Below are 24951 nucleotides of genomic sequence, written 5' to 3'. Positions count from 1 at the left end.
GCTGGCTGGCTCCGGGAGAAACCCACGTTAGAGAGCGCCTCGCGTTGCAGTCTCACGAGGTGCCTCGTTGTGCTGCTCTGCGTGAGAGTACATCCTGCTGACACAGTCGAGTCCGCGCACATAAACAGGAAAGGAAAAGGGGGAACCGTCGAGGAACAACGTACCGTTTACAGCGTGAAATCTCTCACTTTGCGTAGCTAAGCAATAGCGAAAGAGCAGAACTGTGTGAGCTCTTCACAAGCAGCATTTTGCACAGGACCATGATAGTAAACCATGTGTCAGTCCACATCTTCGGCCTGGTAATACCGTCTTCTAGATTTCCAGATTCCAAATTGCTCTACATGATTAGCATATTCGTGATATGTCGGTCAAGCAGTGACCTCTACTTGCTGAGTCCATAAAAGCAGGAGAGAGACAGGATGAAATTACGACCTCACTTTGAGAAACAATTGTTGTTCATCATAATGGTCTGAAAGATTGTTACCTGTTGTAGGGGGTCACCGACGTAACGCGGTCATCTGTAAACTTCGCAAACAGTACCAGATAGCGGAGAACGATTTTTGGCAAAGTGATAGTACGCAAAGGGTCATTTTTTTGTTCTGTATTAGCCTAGGTCACATACCAGTTTAGATTAATAAACGAGATAGAGGAGATCCAACGAAGAGTGACGTGTTTCCTCACTGGAAAGTTTAGTAAGCGCGAGAGCGTAAACTTCATAAACAGTACCAGATATCGAAACACGAGTTTAGAAAAAAACATAGTCCGCAAAGGGCTGTCTAATATTTTGTAGTAATGAGGAACACCTACCAGGTTGATTAATAGTAGATATAGAGAACTTCAGTATATTACTAGGTAAGAAAATCCCAAGAGGAATGGTCTATATTCAGTGATGTGACAGGAACGATCATTCGAAGCATAAAGTCTAGTAAACATGGGTTCTAAACTGCGTACCTTGAGAGCTATGACCACTTGTTCAGTAGAAGGGTTGCGTCTCACATTAGCGTAGATGAGCAAGTGTTTATAGTTTTTAAGGTATGCATTTTGGAGCCCATGTTCGATAGATTTCTTTGGTTCAAATTATCTTTCCAGTCATATCCCTCAATACTAATGATTTTTCTTGTCTATCCTGAATGGCATAATACTTCCCCATGAAGTAACTATCATTCGCCTATAATGACGTTTCCAGTATTTTTTCTCCAACGATTCCCAACTGACAGCCGAGGCAACGGCCACTGGTGGGTAAAATCTTGAAGCCGATGTACAGAGAACCCTAATTGATAGCAGTAATTAAAAATCGTTGATAATTTACTTTTCTATAATGCTTCTTTGGCACTGCTGTCACGATACGCAGGAAAAAGAAAAGTACGCACCGCACTCCTTTTTATGGAACATTTAAGGACGTAGTATCTCTCTAAGTAGTTAATATTGAGAACTATAGCTTCGACACAGTCGGTTCGATGGCTGAGTGGTCAGCGTGACGGATTGCCGTCCTATGGGCCCGGGTTCGATTCCCGGCTGTGTCGGAGATCTTCTCCGCTCGGGGACTGGGTGTTGTGTTGTCTTCATCATCCTTTCATCCCCATCCGGCGCGCAGGTCGCCCAATGTGGCGTCGAATGTCATAAGACCTGCACCATGGCAGACGGACCTGCCCCGCAAGGGGCCTCCCGGCCAATAACGTCAAACACTGATTTCCATTTCCATAGCCTCGACACAGTTATTACAACTAAAAGACAAGAAAAGTGCCCGCATCTCGTGGTCGTACGGTAGCGTTCTCGCTTCCCACGCCCGGGTTCCCGGGTTCGATTCCCGGCGGGGTCAGGGATTTTCTCTGCCTCGTGATGGCTAGGTGTTGTGTGCTGTCCTTAGGTTAGTTAGGTTTAAGTAGTTCTAAGTTCTAGGGGACTGATGACCATAGATGTTAAGTCCCATAGTGCTCAGAGCCAAGACAAGAAAAGTAGATCGCCGGAAAGACGTGGGGCTGCAACGTGTTATTGTGGAATCAAACACATTTTGCGCCAGGGGAGCAATTTCTGGGCAAACGTACGTAACCAACGCAAGATGAAGCTGCCAAAAATCTCATTGATTAAATAAGGTTAACCGAATACATGCATGAGTATTCTTTCGAAATGCGAAATACGTGCGATATCGAAATACAAAAAGGACTCGCTCAGTTGATTTGTTGACCCAAATCATGCTGCCACAAGGACTCATGTCTGGTCACAAATTAATGAAATCGTAGCAGACTTGTGCAAGCACGGAAAACTTTAAACCATAGCTGAAACAGCCCGGAAGTGAGTAGCAGTCTTCTAAAATGCTACTTGTTGCCGAACCATCGCGTGAAAGTGTGCACGTAAGGATGCGGAACGGCGGGTACCGGTTACGAAAGCGGGAAGATATCGCGAACTCGTTGCCCGGAGGCGAAGCGCGCAGTGGCTGCTGGCCATTATGTAGAGTCGGCGGCCGTACAGGAATGGGCACGGTGTTGCGAAAGCGAGACCTGCTGGGCCAGTCCGCGTACTTTCGCCAAGCCAGCCACTGCTGCAGCTGACCCCGCTGTCGCCCTCTGCAGCCGCCAGTCCAGTTGCCGGCCGCCGCGTCATCGCGGCCGCAGAAACGCTACGCCTCTCCGCTGGACTCGGCGGGTTCCTTTCACTTGCACAGTTGCAGGTCTGAAAGACGCAATCAGGTCGTCCGCTCACCACGAGACGAGCCGTCCCTACTCAGATGCTGCCTCGTAGCAGCCGGGTGCTTATTGTGTGAAAGGCTTACCATTCAAACAAATGTGGGCGGTATGCGTCCCACGAAGCATCAACACTGGCACACACTTCGCGGATTACCACTACTGTACTGTTGGAGAAACTCAAGCTTATTCTGAATGTCTTGAAAGAATTTCCGTTTCCACTAAAGTTAATACGTGTAGTAGAGACATGTTTGGAGAAAAATTATTGCAGAGCAGAGATGAGTTCAGGAATGCCTGAGCATTTTCAAGTCAGAACTGATCTTAGACTAGCAGATGCACTATCTCCAGCACTTCTTAATTTAATTTTAGAGAAAATAGACAGAGAACAACATTAAACCCAGCTGGAAGAAGACTGAGTAATAACACATAAAATCGATTTGCATACATGCGAAAGATGTTCTAATAGGTGGTAGCAGACAGGACTTGCACAGCTCATGTCAAGTTCTTACGTATATGTTGTAAGGGAAGCAGAGTTAGAAATTAATAAGGAGAAACCTGTGTGCACGGTCGTGAGCAAGGCACCCAACGATGATACCCCATTGATAGCTGATAAATTCACTTTCAAAAGAGTGGACATACCTAAATATTTTTTTAGGAAGAAGCACTCCGTCTTCAGGCCACAAGTGGCCCGTGGAGACCATCCGACCGCCGTGTCATCCTCAGTGGAAGATGCGGGTAGGAGGGGCGTGTTGTCAGCACACCGCTCTCCCGGTCGTTATTATGGTTTTCTTTGACCGGAGCCGCTACTATTCACTCGAGTAGCTCCGCAATTGGCATCACGAAGCTGAGTGCACCCCGAAAAGTGACAACAGCGTATGGCGGACCGGATGGTCACCCATCCAATTGCCGGCCACGCCCGACAGCGCTTAACTTCGGTGATCTGACGGGAATCGGTGTATCCCCTGCGGCAAGGCCGTTGCCTTTTAGGAAGAAGAACAGAAGGAAATTGAGACTAAGGCAATTACTGCAGCGGCAAATAGAGCATATTTTGACTTACAGGGCATGCTGTGCGGTACAGAAGTTCCGAGAAGTTTTAAAATCAGACTGAAGCAGTCTGATTTCTCCCGGTAGCCTTATACTGGTCTGAAAATTCACATTAAGGAAAGCAGACGAAGAAAAGTTGCTTGTCTTCGAGAGTGAAAGGCGAAGGAAAATAATTGGCCCCAAGAGGGACATGCAGACAGAGAGATGGAAGATATTTAAAAAACAGAAACTGGCAGACCTTTACTAAGAAGCTGATATTGGCCGAAGGACGAAGAGAAAAATGACTGATGTGGGTGAAGCCCTAATTAGAATGGAAAAGGCTACTGCGAGTCGCGTTATCATCGTCGGGGAAATGTAGAGGCGGCAGAGGAAGCGATACAGAGACGATGGCCCGAGAAAAGGAGAATGGACCACGAGAGCCAGGAACAGAAATGATGGGTGGAGCTATGTAAAGAACACATACGGTCACCCAAGTCAAAGCGACAATTAAGAAGATCGACATATGTTTTTTTTCAATTTAGAAACTTCCTTAAAGTGCGACTATTGGATCAGTATCGGTGGGATGTTTCCGTTGACAATGCCAAAACTGATTTCCTTCTTCCCTGTCCCAATGACGTAGTGTCCTGTGAGCAGACTCTAATTGTCTGTTGCTAACAGAGGGGCCTACCGGCACCATCCGACCGCCGTGTCATCCTCAGTGGAGGATGCGGATAGGAGGGGCGTGGGGTCAGCACACCGCTCTCCGCGGCCGTTATGATGGTATTCTTGACCGAAGCCGCTACTATTCGGTCGAGTAGCTCCTCAATTGGCATCACGAGGCTGAGTGCACCCCGAAAAATGGTAACAGCGCATGGCGGCCTGGATGGTCACCCATCCAAGTGCCGACCACGCCCGACAGCTCTTAACTTCGGTGATCTCACGGGAACCGGTGGATCCACTGCGGTAAGGCTGTTGCCAACAGAGCAGTAAAGAGCAGTCTTTATTCCATGCGTGTTCGCAGATATTGTGTTTCAATCATAATCAGTTATTAAGCTGAACCATCAGCTCTGAGTTTAAACTTATCAGTAGAACTGCCTCTTGGTCTCACTAATGCGACACCGAGGTAGTAGCGTGGTCTCCTCTAACCTATTGAGAACAGCTTTACCTAGGGACTACAGCTCCACTGGTTAATTAACTGGAAATAAAAACAGGTGCTGCTGACGATATAGCCTGGTGACAGTACCTTTTCTGGCAATTTTGAGAAGGAAGGTATTTCTGGCTTTAATTTTTATACATTTCTGTGCACCCTGTTATGCTTTATCTTAATGATAAAAGATTCACTTGCAGAACAGGTTTAAGGCTGCAGTGTCTGGGAAGGGTCTACTATTTTGTGGTGCAACCAGCGGAACACACAGTTTACTTCGCTTCTTAGCTGTGAAAGATAAGCTGTCGTGACCGCCGGTGTTACGGGAGAACCCCACAGGTAATGACGTAGTTAAGTCTGTCGAGCGCACGGTAACCTTCCAGTGTATGAAAAACACCGGGATTTTCCCTACTGTAATTCCACGTGGGGAGGCGTGGTAGCTCATGCGATGAGTTCTTGTAGCAGATGTTTTCGAAGGCACTTATATTAATTTTTCAACCATTCATCGTTATTACACACTAATTCACTTACGTCACTGAAACTGCTGGTTTTTCTTGTTTTACGACAGTGTGGTTCGTTCACAAACAGAGCTACGTCAACCGGATAGGGCTGAAGCGCAGAGAGAAAATGAGATTTGTGCCCTGAAGGATCCCGTTCGAAATCGAGAGTGGTCATTTCGTTTTACGTTTTTCCTGTTCGAAGTGAACAATAACATACCAGCACTGGAAACATTTAGCACGGAAGGCCATGGTAAATTCTTTTCTTAACTCATGACAGAACTAAGTAATGCTTATTTCTCTGTTCAATTTACTCTCCACGGGAAGTTAAAAACGAACGCTGCCCCCCCTCTATGCTTTTACAGGAAATCTACGTAATTGTTCAAGAGCTATCTATAGTTCACGACGAAATACAATGATATATCTTGAGGCATATCGCAGCAGGTTTGAAAATGAAAGCCAAAAGCATTTCATCCTTGTCCTTGAGCACTAAATGCACTTGCCTAAATCCGATGACACAAACCATTAGTCTGTTTGCTAAAATTGGAGAAACCGGGTACCTACAGCACAAAGCAGTTCTTGAGACTTTACTTCATGCATAAAGACATTGGTCGCTAATTTTTGTTAGTTTCTAATACACACAGGAAAACAACAGCTGTTATCTCAGAATAATGAAGTTCTTGGTTGACTTCGATATGAAGGGATAATACCTTACACATGGAATCTGTTCGTGCATGTATTGCACACCGTTCCTTGTGATGGAAGAACCCTATGACTTCCCTGAAGTGCCTCATATGAATGACAAAAAAGCGGTTCTTTCCTTACTTTTAAGGAGTTTGTGCAAATCTGTAACGACTTGGCTGTCGACAACAAATTTTAATGAGATCAGAGTGGTTACTTCGAAGAGGTAATGGCAATTTTCTATCCCTTGCTGAAAGTGAATCTGTAACTACATTACTATCGAATCACAATCGCAAGTATTTTTTAAAAAAATCGTGGTGGACAAACTATGACTCAGCCACTTTTGCCTATAATGTACATCTGGCGTGTCGGTGAGTCACCTTTTGATTTTTAATACGGTGAAGGGTTTCACAGGAGCGCGAATGTTGGTTAACGGGCGGAAACTGAGAACGACAATAGAGCCATTCTCTGTTGTCCGCGCAGCACGAGAGGAACATAAAAATAATGGGCAAAAAAAAAAGAGGAATGTGGAGCGGAACGCGTTAGAACAGGCGGCGGTTCTGTCAATAATGTCACCTTGTGGAGAAGGCCACGCCACGACGGGCACCGGAACCTTGCTCCGCAAAGCACGCTGTCGCTGTGAACCACATGTTTCTTCTTGACGTCCATGTAGGTTCATTTCTGTACTTTCGAGTACCATTTTGTGACTCTTCTGGACAACACTGAGGGAGTGGGCCTATAAATGTCAGATTATTAAAAAAACCATTGGCCGAGCAAGGCACCTCATAACAAAGAATAAAGTAACCGACTTATTACTGCTTCCATTTTCCCTTTACTTCCTTAGTTGTTTCGTGTAGAATTAATAAAACGAGTTAACTATGTACCAACGATTTTCTGTTTTCCCATTGTTACCTGTAGGTACAAGTGAGCCATATCCACATTCTTTTACCTAATAATTACATCGGTTCTTTCTCTTGGCTTGTATTTCTGAAGAATATTTTGTGCAAGACAACTCTAACACCATCACGGCCTTGTACTAGGAAATAATACCAACTACTCCATGAAGTGTTCTCGTTCTCATATTCCTGTAGTCATTGTCAGGAACCACAGAAATGGTTGACGTCAGCGTGCACACTTTCTCATACAATGGTTTAGGAGGTGGAAACTTAGTTGTATTTCTATAACCCTCTTCCGCTACTATTTGATCATCGTATGATAGCTTATGAAAAGAGTTCTTAACATTTAAATTTATATACGCGATGTTAACAAATTTCTCTTTTTCAGAAACGCTTTTCTTTCTACAGCTAGTCTGCATTTAATATCCCCTCTACGTCGGTCATCATCACGTATTTTGCAGCCCAAATAGCAAAACTCTTTTACGGGTTATAGGGCCTCATTTCCTAATCTAATTCCCTCGCCATCACCTGATTTAATTCGACTACATTCCATTAGCCTTGTTTACTTTTCTTGACGTTCATCTTGTAACTTATTTTCAAGACACTATCCACACCGTTGAACTGATGGCAAATCCATCGCCCTCTCTGACGAAATTACAACGTCATCGGCAAAGAGCAAACTTCTTACTTCTTCTCCCTGAACTTTAATTCCCTTTCAAGATTTCTCCTTGGTTTCCTTGGTAGCTTGGTTATTGTTCAGAGTGAATAACATCGGGGAGAGGCTAAAAATCTGCCACACTCCCTTCTCAGAGACCGCTTCCCTTTGATGTCCGTCGTATGTTACAACTGCTGTTTTGTTTGGGTCCTGGCTGTGAATAACCACCCGCTCTCTGTATTTTATCCCTGACATCTTCCAAATTTCCAACAGTGCAGACCAGTCAACATGCAGAAAGCTTTCTCTAAATCTATAAATGGTACAAACTTAGGTTTGCCTTTCTTTAACCTATCTTCTAAGATAAGTCGTAGGGTCAGTATTGCTTCAAGTGTTCCTCCGCAACCCAAATTGATGTTTCTGGAGGACGACCTCCATATTTTTTTTTCTATTCTCCTGTAAATAATTCGTGTGTTCTCTGTTATTAAGACACAGTACTGATAGAGAATGGAGTTTCCAATTGCAGTACGGCCATTTTCCTCAATCACGTCGTGCGAATACTGGGATAGTAACTTCGAGTAGGCCGCAGCAGATTTCCTTCCCACCCCGCCGGCAATTTTCCTATTTCTCCGGCTCTAACGCCGCGACCTCGAAAGAATGTTTCGAAATCGCTTTGACACCACTTGTTTGTAAAATCACTTGCTATATACACTGTTTGCCTTTGAATGGACCTCGTTTCTGGACTTCTTAGCTGAGGAAAACGGCGAGTGGTCACGCAAATCGAACCTATCAGCAGCCAGCAACGGAAACAACTACACCTCGGAGGCGGACACTTCGAGGGTCATGGTGGGTTGAACTTCAACCGAGCTTGTTACTGTTGCTGTTGCTGCAGATCTGTAGAGACTTTCGTGTTGTCTCGCTGCCTCAGCACAAGATGTCACTGTCGTGAGTCGCTCGCTTCCCGCGCCGGCCTGGCCCGATGCCACCCACGCAGCGCTCGCCTTCCGCTTGGCCGGCCGCCCCCGCTTCCGGCAGCTTTCTTCCACGCGGGCCGCCGGTACCGTGCTCTGCGTCAACCGCCTCTCCTTCAGAGACTCCCCGACTTATCTTCTTTAACATACATACAACAGTAGTAACATTACGCTACATACACATATACACACTCAATGGCCCTACACGCCAGTATTTAAATTTGACAACTAGATCGCATCACTAGGTGCCTCATCTATATGACAGCTCTGTAGTTCACACTTAAGTGTTTGGCAGAATCTTCATACAATTGCATTCAGCCTATTTACCGATTGCTCCGCTCGCGAATAGCAAAAAAAAAAAAAAAAAAAAAAAAAAAAAAAAAAAAAAGGTTCAAATGGCTCTGAGCACTATGGGACTCAACTGCTGTGGTCATAAGTCCTCTAGAACTTAGAACTACTTAAACCTAACTAACCTAAGGACAGCACACAACACCCAGCCATCACGAGGCAGAGAAAATCCCTGACCCCGCCGGGAATCGAACCCGGGAACCCGGGCGTGGGAAGCGAGAACGCTACCGCACGACCACGAGATGCGGGCTGCGAATAGCACATGGGAAAAATTAGCACGTAAATATTTACCTGACAGATCTGATTTCTCTTGTTTATTACGATGCTCGTTCTCCCTATATTGATGGGAGTTTTTTTTTTTTTGCATTTGATTTACTGCGTATTTCAAAAGCTACTGCCTATTTTTAAAAGTAAGTCGTACATTTTACAATTTTTTACCAAGAAATGTTGGTGGGAGAATCCCCATTCGAAGGAGAAAGTCGATGACTAAAATGTCGTGAAAAGATCTCGTTGCAACGAAAAACGCCTTTGTTTTAACGATTGCCACCCCAGTTCGCGTATCATATCCATGACACCCACTCCCCTATTAAGCGGTAATACAACACGAGCTGCCCATATTTGAACTTTTTTCGATATCCTCCGACAATCCTATCCGATAACGATCCTATACTGTCACCTAGGCTACAGAATAATACCGCCAAGCGTAATGTAGGCAGTTTCTTCAGTGATCTGTAGCGTCTTCTAAGCGTTCAGGCAATAAAACACTGTCTTTAGTTCACATTCTCCTCAGCTTCCACATTTTTTATTTGACAGTTCCAATTTAAATTGCTCTTCATTGAAATCCCTTGCCGGCCGATGTGCCCGAGCGGTTCTAGGCGCTTCAGTCTGGAACGGCGCTACCGCTACGGTCGCAGGTTCGAATCCTGCCTCGGGCATGGATGTGTGTGATGTTCTTAGGTTACTTAGGTTTAAGTAGTTCTAAGTTCTAGGGAATTGATGACCTCAGATATAAGTCCCATAGTGCTCAGAGCCATTTGTACCATTTTCGAAATCCCTTGGGGTTTAGTCGAAACGCCAACCTTTAAATTTGTGTAATTTATCGTGTAACCGAAATATAATGGCTTCCTTTTAGAGCTCATGTAGTGCTCGTCATTTTTTGATTTTTTAATATTGACTGCTACTTTTTCCACCGTATAGATATGTCTAAATCACTTTGTAATTCGTTTTGATATTCTGATGGCTTTACTATACGAAAAACGACAGCATCATCTGCAAACAATCTAATGGGGTTGCTCAGATTGTCTCTTAAATCGTTTATGCAGATTAAGAACAACAGAGTAACACTTTCATGGGGAACAACAGATATCCCTCCTGTTTTACTTGATAACGTTCTTTAAAAACCTGGAGTGAGCAGTTCTGCACAATATCTCTAATTGTCTGCTTCTTCACAGCACATTCACATGAGCCACTTCTTCAAGATGTGGTCACGTCTCTCTTGTCCCGTCTTGATGCGTCTCGACCACGTGCTTTGGGGGTAGATCAAATCTTGTAACTTTTGGGATTCGGTTTTCAGTTAGGGACGCGTTCTGTGGTGAATGTCCATTTGCAGTGCTCTTTTCGCTTCTCGGTGACATCGGTCTGTGTTTTTGTTAATCGTCCCGAGGTAGGTTGCATGTCTTCAAGCGTGTAACTCATCGGTTCTGTAAACCACTAATTGGAACCCTACTGTTATGAGAGTCGGTCTTCTTCAGCTTTTCTTCTGCGATTCAAAGGAGCAATATCGGATAGAACAGGTAGTCAGAGAATGGGAATCGATATGAGAGTGTAGGTAATGGTACTCATTCTGGCAAGCATCTTAACATTACGTAGCGATCTGCATTTGCTCCACAGTTGTTTCCGGCAATTTTGTTAAGCAGATTTATTCTTGAGTCAAGCTTCTTTGACAAGTTAGTGCAACGCTGCTTAAATGGCATTCAGAGAAGTTACTGGATACTTGGACTCCATCAAATAGCATATGTGACTTTCTACGTGCCTATTATGGATATGGAACGTTGTGAGCTCTGCTTTACTGTGGCATGTCTGAAGCCACCATTTACAAAAATACTCTTTCAGTACGGTGAGGCTACAAGAGAGTATACTCTCACAATTCTTGACAGCTTTGTTCTGACATATTATTGACAGATCATTTGCATACTGGATTTTCTTGTAGTTAGTAGCTAAAATGTATGAGATATACAAATTGAGCAGAACTGGAGCCAGGGCTGATCCGTCAGGCCCGGATGGAGTTCAGGGCTTTCCATGTCCTAGCATCTACACAGCAACAGTAATGTGACGCGCACCGACGTCACAGATCTGAACGATTTCAAAAATAAAAGAGCCAAGTTTATGTATATGGGCTATGTATGGCGCTCTCTGAAGCACAGTTGATCACTCCAGGAGCACTCCGTCCGTGCTTCTACGCCCGGACGTGAAGCTGCAGGTGGAGGCGACATTTGTAGAGCCTGCTGGCTTCAGCGGCCTACGCTGCAGGAGAGAGAGGCGGGCCATTGCAAGCGGCTGTTGCAAGCGGCAGTTTCCCTTTACGACCGGCCGGGCTGGCGGGCGAGTGCCGCGATACGAACCGCGGACTGCGAAAGCGGCGGCACAGTTTCCACACGCGCCGTGCGGCACCCATCCGGTTCTGCGCCCGCCCTCCTCTCACACCCATCATCCGAAAACGTTCTGACGCAGTTGCGTCTTTGCTCTGCTAATCTGTAAAATGTGTGACGTAACACACGTTTCTGTCTAACCCGTTCATCGGACAAAGGGCGGAAAGAGTTTCTGCTTTCACGTCCCTCCCTATGATTTCTATAAGCGCAGTGTTCATGGACTGAAATAACTCCTAGGTTCGTCATTGACAGTCCGCCTCCACAAGCGAAAGCTCAGTGCGGCTGACTGACATATCGAGGGCACGGGTTCGATTCGCAGTACTGCCAGGATGACACAGCGGTCAGTCGCTACCGATGCATCTGCTGGTGCCTACAGATCTAGTTACGTTTACGTTCCTCACTGACAAAACTATTCGTAAGATAATAGGTATGTTTCGGTAGTATCTCTCTAACGCCCCCAAATGAGCCAAACAAATTGCGGAACACAGTCCCACGAAAATATTTTATCTCACTGAAACCACTCGTCGGATCTGAAAACAATCGACACTCGTTCTGGATATTTATCAGCATCGCCCGTTTGTTAAAGTTAATAAACATTCTTTTAATAGCGACCGTCTCCGTATCTGTCGCACTGCTATCCGGGGGATCCGTGTTCGATTCATTCTCGGTGCTGTCAGGGATTATTTTCTTGGTGACACGACTGGTACGGGGTGCATTCAGACTCTTGAGGGCAACTGAGGAGCTACACAACTGATTAGTAGCGACTCCAAAGTCAAGAAACCCTACAACGACGGAGAGAACGGTGTCAGCCGGCCGCGGTGGTCTAGCGGTTCTGGCGCTGCAGTCCGGAACCGCGGGACTACTACGGTCGCAGGTTCGAATCCTGCCTCGGGCATGGGTGTCTGTGATGTCCTTAGGTTAGTTAGGTTTAAGTAGTTCTAAGTTCTAGGGGACTTATGACCTAAGATGTTGAGTCCCATAGTGCTCAGAGCCATTTGAACCATTTTGAGCCAGAACGGTGTCTACCACATGCCCCTCCAAACCACATCCCATGACACCATTGGGACAGGATAACATGGCAGTCAGTCCCATTTTTTAATAGCCGCTACAAACCGCAATTCATTGACTGATTACTTAAATTTTATTAATGCATTATAATTCCCCTCCCAGTCTCTTCTTCACCATAAACACACCCTCGTTACTTCCTGTTTCAGAGTGCAGTTATCGATCACATTTCCCAGCCCAATATCATACCCCTGCACACTGATCCTTCACACATCGATCCAGTGATCAAACAGGCCGTCTTGTGCGCTCACCCTGTCCATCACCTTTTCCTACCCTTACAGTACTGGGAACTGACATGCATGGACCTGCCAGGAGCAGCAGCTACATTTGTTCCCTAGCCAACAACCACACTATTTCCATATCTGTTTTTCATAAAAAATAATACCAACACAATCATTTTCCACGGCATTTTATGACCATTATTTTAAACTTTATGCCAATGGCTTTGCCACAGTGGAAACATCTGTTTTCACCAGATCACTGGAGTTAAACGGTTGGTTGATTCGGGGCAAGGGACCAAACAGAGAGCTCCTCGGTCCCATCGGATTAGGGAAGGAAGTCGACTGTGCCCTTTGAAAGGAACCATCCCGGCATTTGCCCGAAGCGATTTCCGAAAATCACGAAAAACCTAAATCCGGATGGCCAGATGTGGGTTTGAACCGTCGTCCTGCCGAATACGCGTCCAGTGTGCTAACCACTGCGCCACCTTGCTCGGTGGAGTTAAGCGCTGTCAGGCTGGGCTAGTGATGGGATGGGTGACCCTCTGCGTCTGCGAACCGCTGTTGGCAAGCGGGTTGCTCTCAGTCTTTGTGAGCCCAATTGAGGCGCATCTTGGTCGAGAAATAGCGGCTCCAGTCACGGAAACTGACAACAGCCCGAACAGCGTCGTTCAAGACCTGTTCTGACGAAGTTTGTTTTTTAACTACAGGAGCTATGTTTTTTTTTAGCATAATTCGGCGAATACCAGCAATATGGCTCCTGACAGCATATTGATTCTCCCTCCCCCCTCGACACTAGATGATAAAATGACCAATCAAGAAACAAAGCCCCTCCCCCATGACACTGGAGCATAAAATGAACAATAAAGAAACGAAACAAACGTGCAAAAGCACGGTGACGTTTTCGGAAAGGGTACATTCCCGAACGCAGCGATTGGCTTTAGCCTGTTGGGAACGGTAGATCGAAGTCAGCAGTCCCTGCTAAACAAAGCAGAGAACTGATCATCAGCGGATACCGGAATGGCAACCGTGGTGGGCCGTTACCTCGGTCTCCACGTCGCATTGTGTCGAGACTCAGCGATGCGCAGACGCAATATCGCTCAGGTGCACCGGTGACTAACCCTCCGACCTGTTGTTTGCACGCACGAGGCGTGCCCGCTATGTGTCAGCGCCCGCTGAGGTCGCAGTTCGGCTTACACGCTACTCTTCCGCACACTGCGTCACTAGCAACAACGCCGCCGAAGCTGGCGTCGGCCTTTGTTGCAGCTGGTATAGCGGGGAAGCCCCGCGAAGCATTTCTTCAGCCACTTGCTGCAGGTCTCAGGGCATTCCGTCCAAAATTAATTCAAATTTATATGCCTATTATCGCTCAAACTGTAACAAGGAAATACTTTCCGTCATCGTTGGACTAAACAGTCGGCTACAGTGGAGCAATTTGGGTCAGTAAACGGCTGAAAGTGTGTTCAACAATGAAATGATGATCAACCTTCAGTTTTCAATTTTTGATTTATTCTTTCAATCGAACCTGCTTTGGTGTTGTGTAATCTTGATCACCGGACATTACCCGGTGAGTCGGGAAAGTTATTAACACTCTGGACTTGCCTTCTTTTTGTTTCTCCCTTCAAAAATGGTATTTTTTGTACTGTTCTTGCGAAAATTGCTCGTCAGCCATCTCCGCTTAACACGTTAGAGAACTGCAGATAGATTGCCATGGACGAGGAAAAACCTGCTCAACTATTTACATATTTTGCTGAGAAATCGTTTTCAATCTTGTATTCGATTTTGACTGAGTGAGCATCTGTAATGTATGTTCGAATATCATTATTATTTTCGTAACAACGCGTGAATAATCGGAATCGCAAAGGAGCGAGGCGGCGTTAAATTTTAAGACTTTGAACTCGTATTAGAAAGCAATATCATTGAAACACCTCTCCTGCGACACATATTTCCATGGTTTTCATCTATTACTTCAAGCAAGTTCCGAAATTGTTGCTTCGATAAAGTTACGTAGACTTTCTCCCACATACAGCACTTGCCGATTTGCTGTTTCGCTAATAACTACGACGTCGATGCGACGTTCCACTTCAGCCTTCCTTCTTTCCGCATTAACACTTTCTTCTAATTGATCACTTACGTTATATTTGTTCTCAAGTCTGTATGTTTATAAAAGCCAATCCTCTACTTTGCATTATCAGTGGTTGGTAAAGTTATCTACGTTACACAAACCATCTCGTGTTGCTTGCTCCCCAGATGAAACGAGCGTATTGTTTCGCACTGAGGACGCTACTTTTCATGCGTAGTGGCTATGGCTGAGAATATGGTGAAGTTCCACCCCCCACCCCCTCCCCCCCTCTCTCCGCTAGGATTACTCATAGGACAAGGTGAACGGCGATTCAACCACATCGTAAGCCACAGCCTCTGTTCACGAAACCATATCTTCGCGCAGCTATGCATTTGTTTTTTCAGTGTTGCCTTCACAGCGTCCTCACCTCTGTCTGCGGTCTGTAGTATTCGTTCCCAGTCACCGATGAATCAGATGGCAGAGCCCAGCGATTCTATGCTACACACTGTCTTCCACGTCAATGCCGTTCCTGTCGCAAACTGACTTGACGAATTATAAGCTAGTTACGACCCAACTGGACACGATGCACAACGTATGAGATACAATGAGCCAGTGGCAGGCCCATTAGACAATAAAACTCGCGTCGAATGACTTCGTCGCAAACTAATTAGACGAGGAAGACACCTTGCGAGATGAAGTCGGCAACTGCATCGTGATCGTTGTCGTATAGCGCAATTACAAATCACAAAATGGCATACTTGCGAGCAAATGTTCCACACTACATTACTTACACTCCTGCATTGCATAAGACCAGTATAAATTGCTGCAGCGAGGCATCATTAATTAATTAGTAGTACCACGTGATTTTCATTTAGAGCTACCTGTTGATATGTCTCAATTTCTTCCTGCTAGATGGCACAGTACGTGGCCATGTTGTAGAAACTAGTTCTGTTGTTCAACTCGAGCAGCATTACATGAGGCTGACGATGTTACTTCATATGCTTCCCTAAACGCTACGCTCTCCCATGGCTGCCAGAGGCCAATTTATCGCGGATGATAGAAGACTTCCGGGCAGCACATTACAGTGGCTGGAGAGGAAATGTCCTAAGTGCACAACTCCACAGCTACACCGTTCACCGACAGAACATTACAACCTGTACTTCATTTCTTCCTCACCTGCCGCACAATAGCAGTGGAATCCACTCTTAGACTGCAAATTTTTTTTTTTCGTTTTCTCGTGGTGTTTCTCCCTGTGGTAAGCGTACGCTCTTGGTGAGACAGAGCAGCAGATTAGCAACAAGCCTTAACTGCTGCGAAACTACCACTTTGTCCCAAAAGAGAGAACATTCGTCTATGCCATGTGCCTTTAAATCGCCTAGTCTGTATTCTCCTCGATATCGTACTGAAACATTACTTACTAGTTCGGTAAATGTATTACCGTTCAGAGTAATAACAGTTCACGAGCAGACTGAAAGGTAAACGCTCATAAATTACGTCAGTCTGAGATGATTCAACGTCCTGTGTCATTATAAATTACTCTCTTATTAACGATGAGATTCTCTGGCTTTGCGGCAGGTCATATCACTAAACCGCCGTGACGCTTTTTCCTGGAAAAGAGGATCCCGCAGTTGCGTATCTTAATTTACAGTTGCCCTAACACTGTATGACACCGATTTCGTCATTTATCTAGAATAAGACTGGGAAATATAGTGGTAAAATTTAGTAGAAGTTCCAAAGCGATTACAAGGCATGAACATATAGGGTGTTAGCGTATAAGTGTAGATACTGTGGTCATTTGTACCTTAGTATGTACTCACTTCAGTGCGTTTGTTGTATTTTCGGTGTGTCTAACAGTCTTCCCACAAACATGCCACATAATTTGCAGCCTGATGTTTTCTGCACGGTCATAACTGCACCACTAAGTGGACTACTCCAGTCAGTACACACTAACCATATAGCGTGCACGTGTCCAGACTTCAACATTTGACCTGCTGGCCAGTGAAAAATAAGCATTCAGAGGTCCTAACAAACCTAGAAACATACTACGCCTAACAGCTAGAATTATTAGTCTCAAAATGAAGTAATGAATGTAATGTTGTTTGGAACGCTGTCCTCAGTCACCGCTCAAAATATCTGCACTTATACCTCTAACATACTGTATATAAAATACACATATGTTCTACATATATTCTGAGAGAAAAGCTAAGCGTTTCTCAGATCCAAGTATGGTACTCAGCTATTGACATGAAGTCCATGTATTATTTAAAATCATAAAAAGCGCCGTTGTGTACATCAGAAATGACTTTTGTAAAGAAATGTACGAAATACGGATCATCAATGTGTGATGCTGTTTAATTAAAGAAGATGGCAGACCATTGCAAAATGGCGTTAGATAAATGCCAACGTGACGTTACCCGTAGGAAGGTATGCGGCAACATAATTAAATTTGTCGGTAGGAGATGATACACTGCGAAATGTGCAGTCAAATTTAGGCTATGCTCTCAGATGCCAATCTAGTCATTACCTCGGAAATCACGCCATATCCCTAAGAACCGCCAAAACCATATGACAATGAAAATCGTAACTGTCTTTTGCTGTGCTAATATGAAGTACCACCTCAAACACCATCTCAGAAATCGCTATATATTCCGAGTAAAATCCAATGTCATACATCACTTGGTAACGTCTCCCTGCGTGCCAAAGTTGTTGCATTATTATACGAATGCATGTCCAGAAGAGCAGACACCATGCATTCATATATATAATTAACGCGTCTCGATGGGCTAAGAATTCACAACCACCAGCGCAGCTGCACAATTCCGTTCGACCTCTAGCAGGAATCAAAAATTAGCGAGCACGGAGGACATGGACGAGGATTGCGGGTAAAAGGAAGCGCTAGGAGGGAGTGAGGGTCGCCCGAAGACCCTGCCGAGATAGCCTGTGCATGTCCAGTAAACATTGTGTCCCGGTGGCGCAGTGATTAACTCAACTACCTTGTAAGCAGGTGATCCTGCGTTCGAGGCCGATCTGTCACACCTTTTCGCTAGTCGCCACTGTTTCCGCTTCAACTTCTTGATGCAATAATTTACCAACAGCCGTATGTATTGTATGAATTTATTTTATTTCATGAACTATGTGCTACCCGTTTCGGCATTATATTGATGCCATCTTCAGGCCCCACTCGATGGCATCAATATAATGCCGAAACTGGGAGCACATAGTTCATAAAATAAAATAAATTTCTACAATACATACGGCTGTAGGTAAATTATTGCATCAAGAAGTTCATGCCAGCTGTCGTCCGACGATCCATAATGGATCAACGAAGAAGGTTTCCTCTTGAAGTCGTGATACAGCTGATATCATCAGTTCATTCCCTTTGCTTTCCTTTCTCCCCTCTCCATCTTGAGTTTATATAATTTTTGCATTTCGTTACGAAACAATAATCCCAGCAAATCTCGTCTAGTTCATAGGCTTTCCGCCAGAAGCGCCAGGTACTGGTTCGTACATTATCCGGAAGAGACGCGACCTCAGCCCTTGCTGATCGTGACCAACATCCCTTCCATTCGGACTAATACTGAAGGCAGAGTAGGAATCGAGCGCTGGGATGCAGCTCACGAGCGCTTCGCCGCGCAGGACCCAGTTTGCCCACAAAGGAAACCAGTTAGGTGAGCGGGCCCGTTCCGCACTGGAGCAAGCGCAGCGACAACCAGACGGTGGGCGGCTGCGGCAGCGGCAGCCGCGCCCAAGGTCGCCGCTAACGGTGCTCGGGGCGTGGTCCAGATCCAGCTCCAGCAGCCACACCACACGACGCCCTGTCCGCCCACACAGCCGCCGCGCCCCTTGTTTGTTGCTAGGAGTCGCCTGGCACTCGCCGACGAAAGCGAAAGGCCACCAGAGAAGGTCTAGCCAACGCTCTCAGTCGCTTCGCGCAGAACCCCTTCCCGCCTTAGGAGTAGCTGTACGTTTCTCGGTTGCTCAGTGGTCCCAAATTGTAAAGAATTTACAAAAAAGTGTTTCCAGAATGAGATTTTCACTCTGCAGCGGAGTGTGCGCTGATATGAAACTTCCTGGCAGATTAAAACTGTGTGCCGGACCGAGACTCGAACTTGGGACCTTTGCGTTTTGCGGGCAAGTGCTCTACCAACTTCTTTCAGAAGTGCTATTTCTGCAAGGTTCGCAGGAGAACTTCTGTAAAGTTTGGAAGGTAGGAGACGAGATACTGGCAGAAGTAAGGCTGTGAGGACGGCGCGTGAGTCGTGCTTGGGTAGCTCAGTTGGTAGAGCACTTGCCCGCGAAAGGCAAAGGTCCCGAGTTCGAGTCTCGGTCCGGCACACAGTTTTAATCTGCCAGGAAGTTTCATATCAGCGCACATTGCGCTGCACAGTGAAAATCTCATTCTGGAAACATCCCCCAGGCTGTGGCTAAGCCATGTCTCCGCAATATCCTTTCTTTCAGAGCTGCTAGTTCTGCAAGGTTCGCAGGAGAGCTTCTGTAAAGTTTGGAAGGTAGGAGACGAGGTACTGGCAGAAGTAAGGCTGTGAGAACGGGGCGTGAGTCGTGCTTGGGTAGCTCAGATGGTAGAGCACTTGCCCGCAAAAGGCAAAGGTCCTTCCTACTGCATCAGCGCAGATAGTTTCCTATCGTCACAGCATAAATCACGCTAAAGACTAGAAGATTTTCAGGTTTTAAGGATCATGTAAACGCTACAGCTAGTCAAAAAAAAAAAAAAAAAAAGATCTACCAACGAATTTGTGAATTCGTATACGGCTTCTGCAGAGTCGCATGGAGTTCTGTGCTCTGTGTGATAAGCTTCGTTAGGATCGTACCCTAAATAACGTAAGACGATCAACAATTTTATTTTCATGAACGGTGTTCTAAAAAAACGGCCATTTGTACAAAAAGAATCGACCAAGAAAGCGCTGACAGCTACACAGGTACAAGGCTGTATTTGGCGTAACTCAGGAGTCAGTTGCAGCTAGGAAAGTGTGCAGCATTCTGCGGGAGGTGTTCTAGAACCGACAGCGACGTGGCGCCTTAGCTCGCCGGCCATTTGGAGCAGTGAAACCCCAGACGAGAGGAAGCCGTCAAGGACGACTATAGACTGTGGAGCTACTGGTGGGTTTGTAGAGACACCTCGGCGTATAGCGATTGGCCGCCGGCTCGCGGGAGGGGGAAACGTCTAACTTCTTGCGCTCCAAATGTCTTGCCAGCACTATCGAACTTTCAAATCGATAGCCGTTGACGTTCGGCAATGCAGCTGCTGAAAGTCACGCTGTGTGTCGCAATTTTTTATCTTGCGGTACCAGCCACGATCGCTGCCCTTCAGGAAGATTAACAGATTAATACTGCAAAACGACCTTATATCTCAAATTATAGTTGTTCACCGACGTGAAAATAAAGAAGGACTAGAAATTATTGCAGACAAAACAAATAATGCTGATACTGAACGATAGAGATTACGTCAATATTAATCACGAAACTATCCCGTAGGAATACTAGTGGCTGATAAACTAAAAGGTACAATTCGCAACAACGAGGACATAAGAGTATAACCAGTGGAGATATAGGCAGTGGGATAATAGTAGAAAATGAAGAATACCTGGTTACATATTGATGTGTGAGATGTATACTGTGTTAGGCCATGAAGAACTGACTCCACCGTCTTGGTCGTGATTTTTCTGCCGTCACTGTCAACCGCATCACTAAAAACAAAAAAACGGTCTGTATGAATAGTGTCGTGCTGATAAACCTACACGAGCTATCGGCGCTATCGTGTAGAACTATCGACATAACTCTGGAGAACGTAATTGTGCAGAACAGAGGCTACTGATATCACCCAGAATATACACCCTTGTCTCTCATTCTGTGACTAATCCGCCTCAGAAAAATAAGTAGTCTGTCGAAATGAAACTTCCTCAACGTAGACCGTGAGAGGTAAACGATTCAGGTTGAAGCTTCAATCTGGCTGACTGTTATAATCTGTCACTAAATTATGTAACACCGTACATTCCGCTGCAGGCGGAATGATCCATTTGCTAACCTGGAAAAGGACGAGAGCAGAAATATCTTGACCTTTTCAAGCAGACCATCCTGACAGCCTTCGGAAGTGACTGTAGGAAATTGCAGGAAATCTGAATCAGAATGCAAGTTCGGACTTCCGAACCTCGCGTTCGGATGTGGAATAAGCCGCTGGGCCATCTCCTTGAGTAATATGAATGGATGCATTGGAAGAGGGATTTCGTACAGTGACGTGATAGAGGTGCAACAGTCCCCCCCCCCCCCCCCCCCCACCGCTAAACTCAAACAATTTTATATTTTTCTGTTATTAATCCCGACAGCTTTCGAGACCAACTTCAGCGTAAAAAAATGTGGCAAGAAACATTTTTGATACGATCGGAGAGGGCCCCAGCAGAAGAAAATAGGGGTGTCCTTTGAGCTGTTTTCAGCTTCAGCACAGATGATAGGCAGTACTGGAGACAGTTGTTATGGAGAAATGTATTTACGACGAGAGCGTTTAAAGTGTAATGGAAAGAGAGAAGATGAAGTCTGATTCTGATGACCTCCTCGAGAAGCACCAAGTATCTTTTCAAGTTTAATGCTTCCGCCCCACGAATATTCTACTAATAACCAGAACATAATTTCACTCACTGGATAATGATCAGATGAGAGCTTTCCGATTAATCTAGACAGTTAGTGTGCAATCTGGCAATTTGAGGATTGCAGACGGTACCATCTTCTTTCACCGGCCATGAAATTCTAGCGATGAAGAGAGATTAAACCAGTAGTAGCCGATCTAGCTGCCTCGAACGTTAGCATAACTCCACTACCTACAAATCACGCTTACGATAGAAGACTCACCATAAAAAAGATGAAGACGTAAGCGAATCACACCACCTCACTGGTCGACCGTAAACGTAATAAGAGAAGGGTCAGATGTGATCGGTATTATATTAAGGCCAAAAGCAGTGTAGTCGTGCAGAATAGCGGGCACCTTAGCCTCGGCGAGGGTGACATTTGTGCATTGTTCGCTGGCCACGTATCAGACGTACCTCGCGCCGCCCGACCACAGAAGCGGATTTTATCCTCTACCATATAAAAAGCGAAAGCGGATACCGCGGAGAAACCGCTGCCAGCGACACGGTCCCCGACTCCTGAAGGGCACCGACCAACCGTGACATAAGCCGTGAGAATGCCGCTCCGCGGGCGACGAAAGGGAGCTCCGCGTTTGCTTCAGGAAAATTCGAGCATGTTGTTCCTTACAGTAGACTCAAGGCAACGCCTTCAAGCGGAATTTTTAGTTTAATCATAACGCTAGTATAGTATTTTTCCCATTCACTGCACGTGGGTATCATACTATGTAAACTGTTATGTTCATTGTATACATTAAGTGTCAGGGCGAGAATATCATGGCTGCTTTTTTTATGGTTGTAACGACGTTATTGTTCTATTATCAGAATTCTTGCGGAGATGTCAATGGGACGCTATCACAGGTGTTCCAGCGTCGAGAGATATACGGCTGACGTTCACAATGTTATATGACTGACAGAGGACAGCTCCTCAGATTAAGTAGATGACGACAGTGGAACTGTGTACCAGCGTTTAATCGTTAGACGCCCGAGAGAAACTGTCGTGGCGCCTGTACAGTTTATTTATTTTTATTTGACGTTTTTCAGTCCCTCCTGATGAGAGCAGTGTGTATTGTTATACAACTTTGTTCTTTTCAGTCAAGTAGCCCAGAGGCTGGGAGCGGGACAGAGGAATTTCCAATTAGAATTTTTGGGTAGGGATTTCCAGGTCCAGCATTCCCGTGATAACTAAGAGAAACTACCCGAGAACCTTTGTCGTAAACAGGAGATAGGAATTATTTTCACTTATTTCTAGCACAAAGGTGTTCATTGTCTCACACAAAAATTAATGTTTGTGTGTGTGCGTGTGCGTGTGCGTGTGTGTGCGCGTGTGTGTGTGTGTGTGTGTGAGAGAGAGAGAGAGAGAGAGAGAGAGAGAGAGAGCATATGTGGGACTTATTTCTACGAACTTGAACAGAAATGTACACTAATTTGAGCGGATTTATCTTACAGTTCGATGTATCCTATCATTACTAGCTGATTCTCGATTAAACTAAAGGTAGAAATAATTTGATTTGATTGAATCAAAAAACAATCTTTTTAATTTACTGATCAATGCGTTTACGCGCTACGGAAAGTACAGGTGTGTTACACTGACGTACATTTTTCACTATACTTTAATTTTGCACTCACATTTTTCCGTTTTAATCTAGTTTCGTGGGATAACAACATTTCAGACAAATACAGAGCACTTACAACAACATGAAAGCAAAAAACTTGCACCCAGTATTCGGACTCATACCTGATGGGACGATACAAGCCAATAGAATTTTGCACAACTAACTACACTATACCGAAATAACAATTTTTCTTGCACTATTACAGAATCGAGTAATGTAACACACAAGCGGCTAAAATTATTATACTAGAAGATCGACTAATACTCCTAAACCATTGCAAAATATGTTTTATAACTACAGCCTTTGGGAAAATAGAGATCTTTGTTATGATCGGAATGTTTCACTAAACTCTTCGTGTCAAGTTGCTGGTGGTTTTTTCGGGTGTATGGTCATAGTCCATGAAACTTTATTGTTCCTGATGTTTCATCCAGAGGTGCATTGAACATCTTCAGAAATGCTTCTGGCAACACTGAGTCTTCACTAAACGCTCCCTGTCAACTCATTTAAAATGTATAAGGATGGATCTTAATTCTCTGTACTCAGTCAACTGCTCGTGAGAAGTCTAGCCTTTTCCGAAGAGTGTTACGGCCAAATACCTTGTCCTCGCCGTATCCGTTACGTAACAGCATGGACAGCTGGTTTCGACCAAGGCCCCTAACGTGATCTTTTTTTCCCAGAAAGAGACAGATTCACACAGTTGTACGCGGTTTAGAATGTCTGGCAGCTTCTTACTATGTGAGAGATCTGATCGTACCTGTTCACATTCAATACGTCCAGCGTATTCGCAACTCGCAAACACCGGCTCGACAACATTCCAAACATGTCTCGCCCCCGGAGAGCGTGCAAGGGAAAGTGTAGCGGTAGCCGGCAGGTATATCGATTGCGACCCAGAAATTTCTTTTTCCTTTACTGGCCGAGGACCAGTCAGTGAAAGTGGAACGCCTAGCCCTCGGGATTGTATATCAAGCCTCTCTCACTCCGTCTCTCTACTTCCCTTCTCTAGCAGACCTGCTTACACACACAAGCACGTATCCGTATGCATGTATTCTCACTCGTACATCGCTAACGTCTAACTTTCATTCTCTGGTGCGCAACAACAGTTTGTCGTTGGCGATACTTATCAACCACTATACGTGAGGCGTGCGTCAGTAATCACCATTTCTCTTTTCCCAGTAGCGATAACACAAGTTGTCACTAAAGTTTCCGGGTAGCTGTCTGTCATGTATCAACCTTATCTTATGAGTCAGTACGTACTTTATCGCACGAATTTGTAGCCCAGGAACAGACCGTGCGGAAACCACTCAGCAAGGCAGGGCAACATCGTTCTTAAATGGCTCCTGCCCAGTATTTTCGTTCATTCCTTCCACTTCCTTTATCAACAAACTGACAATTCCTTGATGCCGCAGCATCTGTCCTATCGACCGATACCTTCTTTTAATAGTTAATTGATTCACCTATCTAATATTCCGCATTCTTCTGCAGCATCGCATTTCCAGAAACTTCTATTCTCTTCTTGTCCGGAAAGATGTGTTTCGTTTCCGTAAAAGGCTACTTTCCATACAAATACGTCCAGAAAAGACTTCCTAACACTCACATTTATATTCAATGTTAACAGATTTCTCTTAGAAAAAAGATTTTCTGACTATTGCGAGTCTACATTTCATATCCGCGCTACTTCGGCCATCGTCAATTATTTAACTGCCTGCTTTTAGGGTCTCACTTCCTAATCTAATTCCCGCAGTATCACCTGGTTTAATTGGATTACACTCCATTACCCTCGTTTCAGTTTTGTTGATATTCGCGTTATGACCTCTTTT

The 24951-nt window shown here is 45.1% G+C and overlaps 1 protein-coding gene and 1 pseudogene across 1 annotated transcript in view; one reads left to right on the top strand and one right to left on the bottom strand.

Annotated features, from left to right (window-relative positions):
• Positions 1–24951, top strand: part of LOC126100752 (uncharacterized) — a 36593-nt gene that overhangs the window by 7902 nt on the left and 3740 nt on the right. The window lies entirely within an intron of this gene.
• LOC126102565 (5S ribosomal RNA) lies at positions 4564–4681 on the bottom strand (annotated as a pseudogene).

The sequence above is a fragment of the Schistocerca cancellata genome, chromosome 9, assembly GCF_023864275.1.
Source record: "Schistocerca cancellata isolate TAMUIC-IGC-003103 chromosome 9, iqSchCanc2.1, whole genome shotgun sequence".
Classification (NCBI taxonomy): Eukaryota; Metazoa; Arthropoda; class Insecta; order Orthoptera; family Acrididae; genus Schistocerca; species Schistocerca cancellata.
The sequence above is the reverse complement of the archived record's forward strand: the minus strand, read 5'-3'. Positions and strand labels throughout refer to the sequence as shown.